Here is a 6,934-nt window from a genome sequence, read left to right as displayed (position 1 = left end):
AACGTAACAACAAACATCCACATTCTCATTGCGCGCCACGCGTACGGCTCGCAAGTTTGAGCGCGCCTAGAGCGCGCGACTGTTGTTTCTCGCGCTTCGCGCTCGATGATATATTCATCTCGCGCTCCGCGCTTGGTTTTTGTATATTCCAGATATCCACAGGTTTTTTAAAACTAAAAGTCAAAACATCGACAACAGTAATTTGGTGATAGTGACTTATTTTTTGTTAAAGCTCCTTGGGCTTTAACGAATACATTCTCATTGCGTATCTTGTGCTTCGCACTCGAATTTATATCTCAACTTGTATATTATTTCCATAAATGTATATTATTACAATTCATAACATTCATTGATATTAAAACAGACGTAGTTTCATTTATAATGAATTTTTTTTTCATTTTTAATTTTTTTTCAAACAGAAAGTTAATGTTAAAAACATTTTTAATTTTTAAAAGAGACGTAGTTTTCTTTTTTAAGAAAATGCGCATTCTTTAAAAAAATTTGTTATTAAGCATTTTACTGCAACTTCTGCCGGTTTTCCAAACACTGAATTTACTCATTTCCAATTTTATTTTAACGATTTATACGTAGCACATATGGTCAAAACATCCGCCTTACCTTTTTTCAACTTGTAAATTCAAAGTGTCGAAATCGCCTAAGTTTTATGAACTAATATTAGCTAAAGATGTTCCAATATTATATATATTATTAAACAAAAAAATGTTTTATAAAGAAATTATTTTTTGAAAAAATGTTTTTTTATGATTTTCCACAATCATACATTTTTTTTAGTTATATTGCAAGACCTTTTTTGAACAAATGCAGTCATCAGGCATTTTTCGATAGAAAAATTCGTTTTTTTTGTACATTTTTTTAAATTTGAAACTTTCTGATATTTGCAGCAAAATTCATAATTTGTTTAATAATCTTATAATCTTTTAAACAAATTTAATTAAAAAATTATTTATTCGGGCATTTGTCGGAAGAAAAATTCAGTTTTTCCAATGCCAGTCTTATCAGATAAGAACTTAATGGTAATTTCAGCAACATTTATAAAAAGTTGATAAATTTTATTATTTTTCCAAACAAATTTGATGAACAAATGCATTAGACAGGCATTTGTCTGCAGAAAAATTCTTTTTTTTATGCCAGCAGTATTAATTAGGATATCGAAAAAATTCAATTTTGATGAATTTTTTTATTAAATGTGTTTTTAAAAATCATAAAATGTGTCAAATCCTCACAAATTTTGCCGAATTTATCAATATTGGGGCATCAGATGCCCCAATAATGCATTTTTTTTTAATCATGCAATTTATCAAAAAATTATTAATGTTGCTGAAATTTTTATGAAATTCCCAACTTCGACCCACCCTAATATGTATATACATAATGGTTTTCATATATTTACCAATAAAACTAGCGAAAACGGCTGAAGCAAAGAGAGTAGTAACGGCCCTCATTTTTTCTCACAAGAAGATAATGTAAAACAATTTTTTATTTTAATATGACAACTAACACACTAAATTTCAGTGTATATATACTATGCATTATATCATTAGCCCCCATAAATTATTTCGCAAATTGCCAGGTTTTTAGTAGAGATAAGCCTACTTTTTAGAGATTCTTGTTTGTCGCCAAGCTGTTCTTCTCCGTTATCAGTTTTACGTTATCAGTTTTACACTACCCTCTTACTTAGCACGAAAGGCTGGAAGCAAAGTTTTCTATGATTTTAAGAATATAAATAATTTTATCGGTCATTCCTTATAAAAGTCAAAATATTTTTATAAAAAAGGTTAAAACTTTCGAAAATAATTATTTAATAATATTTTTTGTAATTGTACTTTTTCATACTGTCGCTTCTCATTAATTTTTAAGAAATAGTTAAATTTGAGTAAATAATGACTACATTTTTTCGATAAAAACATTCTCTATAACTATAGTGTTTCCAGTTTAATAAATAATTAAATAGTCTCTAAATATAGTTATTTATTTACAAAATGTTTTCTTAATAAAAATTGTTTTAACAGCTCAAACCATAAAAAAGTTTAATTTCAAGATTGAAATTAGCAGATTTGTACAGAATTCTTTTCTGAAAATTAAGCTATTATTTATTATTAACAATTTTTTAAACTTACATTATCTGTAATAGTGTTTTGATTTTTAAAAATGACAGTAAACGTATGTTTATCAGAGACCTGATTTTTTGCATAACAAGTAAAATGCAACATACTGATTTTACGACCCAGAAGTTAGCTATGCATATAAATTTAAAATTTCGACCTTGAATCAAAAATGGAATAGTAGTCGTAGCCAAAAAGTAAAAACGCATATAGATTTGATTATTCTACCTTTATTATAAATAATACTAAAAGTCCTAAAGTCAAAGTTAAGATAGTTCTGGATTCTTCTCCGTAATATCTCCAGGTATTTTTGTCATATTTTTAAAATTAATTATTTAAACAATTATATTGTTAATAATTCTTAAGAATATATTTAACAATCCTGGTAAACAATTCAGAGTAAGTAAGTGAAAAATAAGATACCTTGAACTATCCTGAATGAAAAAAAAAAATTTTAATGCAAAAAAGTTAGTTTAAACATTGTTTTTGCCCCCTCTATGCACACACCTTTACGATATTCCATAGCACATATAAATTTGATTATTCTACCTTTATTTTATTACAGCCTTTTTTTAGTAATTTATGAAATTTTATTTATTTGTTTAACAATATATAAGAATACTTGTTTATGATCATCATACTGATATCTTACCGGTGAAAACATTTATTAATGAATTAGAGGTGTTTAAAGATTATTTCAAACAAAAACAATGTTTAAAATAACGTTTTTTCATTGTTTAAATTTTGTTTAATAATGATACTTCGAGGTATGTTATTTTTCACTTACTAAATCTGAATTGTTTACCAGAATGTTTCAGTAAATTCTTAAAAATGAAAACATACCTGGAGACATTGCGGAGAAGAATCCAGAACTATCTTCACTTTTTCTTTAGGACTTTTGGTTTTTTTTATAATTAAGGATAGATGTGAATTAACAACGTAATCGTTTAAAAAATTACTTTTTGAAAAAAGTGAAAAAAAAACACCTGGAGATATGGCTCGTCTGATTCTCCGAGTAAAAACAGAACAAGCGAGCGCACGGCTGAAGGGAGGGGATACACGCACGGATGTTAGGAGGGGATACAGGTTCCAACCGTACCCAGCTTTGGATTACACAGGCCGACAAAATTTGACAGAAATCAAAAGCCAGAAAGCAGATTAAACATTTCCGAAGGATTGTGATGCGCCGAATCCGAATCCGAACTCAAAAATGCTCCTGTATGTCAGGTTTTCAAGATATCCTAAGATAAAAATGCAAAAAACGCGTTTTTAGCTGAGTTTGAGGTTATGTAACTGTACAAGAAAAATGTATACCACAAAGCTAATATCGAATTTGAAAGTACTAATCTTCCCCTTTCAAACCTATTTGGATTTATTAGGATATCTTTATTTTTCACCAAAATATTGTAATTTGAAATTTTTTATTTTAGCGTTTTAACCCATTAGCGCTGAGGTGTTCAGATTTATACAACACATTCTCTATTGCCGATGGTACGATATTTTTTCTTTGAAATATTATCTCCGGGGTTTTCGAGGGTGCCCTTTTTTATTGCCAGCTAAGCAAGGAAGTACTTAATATTTTCCAGCCAATTAAGACAAGACTTTAGATTGCCCAGCCAATCAAGGAAAGACTTACGATTGCCCATTCAGTTAAGGCAAGACTTGGGATTGTCCAGCTACGCAAGGAAGTACTTAATATTTTCCAGCCAATTTAGACAAGACTTTAGATTGCCCAGCCAATCAAGGAAAGACTTCAGATTGCCCAGCCAATCAAGGAAAGACTTTAGATTGCCCAGACAACCAAGGAAAGACTTTGAATTGCCCAGCCAGTCAAGGCAAGACTTTCGATTGGCCAGCCAGTTAAGGCAAGACTTACGATTGTATGTCCAATGAAGGTGAAACTAATTGCTTGTTTTCTTATCGAAACGTTCGCGCTTCATGTCAACCGATCGTTGAACAGACTTTCGTTTCTGACTAGTAGGGTCATTATCATTTCTTTGCAAAGAGCAGCAAAAGTCGGCCATCATTCTTACATTGCATCGAACTGGATAATTTTGCTCTTTTTGGTGAAAGTCTTGTTGAAAGTGTTCGCCCATTTCTTCACTGAATGCTCCAGCATTCCCTGGGAAATAATCCAAATGAGATTTGAAAAAATGTAGTTTCATACTCATCAAACAACCTAATCTTTTAAAAATCTTTAACATACTAGATACAATAGTACTAAACTTTGGATCTCAATTGCTCCCTAAAAATTTCTGTACAACATCTGTGAAAATCAACCATGCATCCTTTTCAATAGATGTCATGGTTTTGATAAAGTCATCATCTTTGATAAGTCTTCTTATATCAGGCCCAACAAAAATACCTTTCTTAACTTTGGCATCACTTAAATGCGGAAATGTTGATCTGATATAATTGAAACATTCTCCTTCGGTGTTTAGGGCTTTCACGAATTGCTTCATTAACCCTACTTTTATATGGAGTGGTGGCAATAATACTTTCTTTCTGTCAAAGAGACTTTCATAAAAAAAACATTGTACTGGCCAACTATCCACTCTACTCTGTCTGGCCATTTCTCCGTTATCCAATGTTCATCCCTTGCACGACTGTCCAAAAGGCAAAGAAAACAATGGTATTTAATGTTGCCTGATTGAAACCTATTATAAGATTTATCATTTTGAAGTCACCACAAATAAGCCAATTATGGACATTGTATTTTAAATTTATCAGGAGTAATTGGAAAGTATCATAAGATTCTTTCAGTGTAGTTTAGTGACCTACTGGAATTGCAGCGTACTTATTTCCATCATGTAATAGTACTGCTTTCAGGCTAATCTCTCCTTCGATATCATTACAATACACAACCCCACTGTCCATTGAAAAGTACTTCATAAACTTTTCTTCTCTATTTCTGTAAACAGTTACTCTAGTGCCAGGTAACAATAGTTTCCTCTCTATGAGTCTTGAAGCGCAAAGCTCAGCTTTATCCTTTGGAAGATCAAGGTCACGTATAAAATCGTCTTATCCGTCTTGGTCAAAAAATTTAGGACTTTCATCAACCGATTCTTCCCAAGAAGAATCTTTAGTTGCATTAGGATCGTCAGTATCCATTAATTTGTGAGTTGATCGGTGACTTTTGTTTTCAGAGTGATTTTTAATACCAATATTGGCTGGTGTAACACTTTTTACATCAGGGTAAACGATCTTCTCCAAATACTTTTTAGAAAAACCTCCTGTTTTGCATAAGCAAAAGTAACAATCAGTATCATGACCGTTGGGCTCACGCCAAACAGGTGGTTGAATAACAGTGTGCGTCTTGGTACTTTCATCTTCCCAATTTGACAAATTTAATCTACAAGCATGACAAATTGAGGTTGGTGCCCACGGTTTATCTAAATTTTCCATTGAAGTCCCATAACAGTTGAAGTATGACGCTTTTATCGAATCATTAATTTATCGATGGTATTTCTCCGTTTCATAATTTCCACACACTTGAAGAAACGTATTAACTTTCTCAGCGCAAGGAGTTCCTGAACTAATTTTTTTCTCACAATGAACAGTAACGTGGAAATTCTAAAACTCACTATATACAAAAATCACGATTGACACGAAATGTAACCGCTAAACAGATTTCAAATACAAAAAGAATTTTATTACCTACGCATTCAATCAGTGAACCAGCTAGGGATCGAAGACTGTCTGCGCCGTAGAACGGCGCGCACATACGGCGAATGTAAACATTAGAATGCAAACAAAGTGCGCAGTAGCATTCCGCGCAGTCCGTCTTCTTTTGATCTATTAATGTGCGAAGTTTGGTTCCAAACGACTACACGCTTGGTGCGGGATCCTTTGTTCTTTCTTAAAGCCCTAAATGGTGGCCGCCATATTGTATCTTCTAGGAGTTATAACAAAAAACTGACACCCACAATAGAAAGGGCACCCTCGAAAACCCCTGAGATAATATTTTGAAAAAAATATCGTCGTGCTGTCAACTGTGAAAAATAAAGATATCATAATAAATCCAAGTAGGTTTGATAGGGGAAGATTAGTACTTTTAAATTCCATATTAGCTTTTGTGGTAGACATTTTTCTTTTTTGGTTACATAACCTCAAAAACAGCTAAAAAACGCGATTTTTGCACTTTTAGTTTAGGATATCTTCAAAACCTGACACACAGGAGCAATTTTGAGCTCGAATTTGGATTCAGCGCATCAAAATCCTTCGGAAATATTAGGTCTGGTTTCTGGCTTCGAAATTTGTCTGCCTGTGTTATCACTTGATCAAGACTCAAGAGTCGCAAATTAAAAACAATTAGAAAAATGGAAAATAAAATAGTTTGCAAAAATAAATGATGACCGCTTTTCTGATTACAAATTTATTTAAACTAATTATTACTTTTCATCGAAAGAATCGACATTTTTACTAACTAAAATCAAAGTTTTTTTGAAATATAAATTAAAATTACTCAGAGCGAAATATAAAATAACGGTGTAATGTTAAAGAAGTATGCGTAGCGTAGTTCAGCAAAGGATACAAATAATGAACAATCTAAACAAATATTTTACAAATCAATGTTGATGTCTGGCAGTGTTTATATTAAATAACTGGATTAATGTACAAATCGTTTGTATTCTATGAGTGCCTAAACATTCATTTAAGACAATATAAAGTTCACCTGAAGAGGTATTAAAACGTAATAAATTTTAATGTACCAAAGGGGGAGGGTCGGTAAGGCCGGTTTTTGGCCTAATTTATTTTTGGACCAAAAAATCTGAAAAAATCATGGTAGTATCTTATAAGTATCCCGAGTC

The sequence above is a fragment of the Belonocnema kinseyi genome, chromosome 7, assembly GCF_010883055.1.
Source record: "Belonocnema kinseyi isolate 2016_QV_RU_SX_M_011 chromosome 7, B_treatae_v1, whole genome shotgun sequence".
In the NCBI taxonomy this organism is placed as follows: Eukaryota; Metazoa; Arthropoda; class Insecta; order Hymenoptera; family Cynipidae; genus Belonocnema; species Belonocnema kinseyi.
Note: the sequence above shows the minus strand (reverse complement) of the source record.